The sequence below is a fragment of the Meleagris gallopavo genome, chromosome 27 (genome assembly GCF_000146605.3).
Source record: "Meleagris gallopavo isolate NT-WF06-2002-E0010 breed Aviagen turkey brand Nicholas breeding stock chromosome 27, Turkey_5.1, whole genome shotgun sequence".
Taxonomy (NCBI): Eukaryota; Metazoa; Chordata; class Aves; order Galliformes; family Phasianidae; genus Meleagris; species Meleagris gallopavo.
The window spans coordinates 856,391-856,883 of NC_015037.2; positions in this window are offsets into that span (position 1 = coordinate 856,391).

Genomic DNA, 493 nt, shown 5'->3' on the forward strand with positions numbered 1-493 from the left:
CGTTCCTGGGTGTAAGGGACGTGACCAGGACCATGTCAGTGTCACGCTCCACTTGTGCTCAGTGTCCCATGGGGGTCACCTCCTTTATCCTTGTTATTTGTGGCAATGGGATAAGACCGTGCCAAGGGAGGAGGAGGGTCCCCCTGCAGGCTCCCCCCATCCCCATCACCCCGCCAGCAATGGGGTGACTCACTGGGTGGGGCAGGCCCCAAAATGGGGCAAAAACCACAAAAATTCACTACGCTTTCACTGGTCGTGATGCAAGTGGAGGGGGTAGGAGGGGTGGTTTGGGGGACCACCATGACGGGTTTGGGGTCACCCTGGTGGTAATGTGATGGTTTTGGGGCCACTGCGATGGTGCTGAGGCCCATTGGTGTCGTGGTGCCCCAGGACCGGCCGGGCCGGTTGTGCTGAGGCATGGGGCCCACCTGCAGGCCGCAGTTGGGCCCAGCCCAGGGGTGCAGGCTGCACTGGGTGCCCGCAGCCCCCCCTG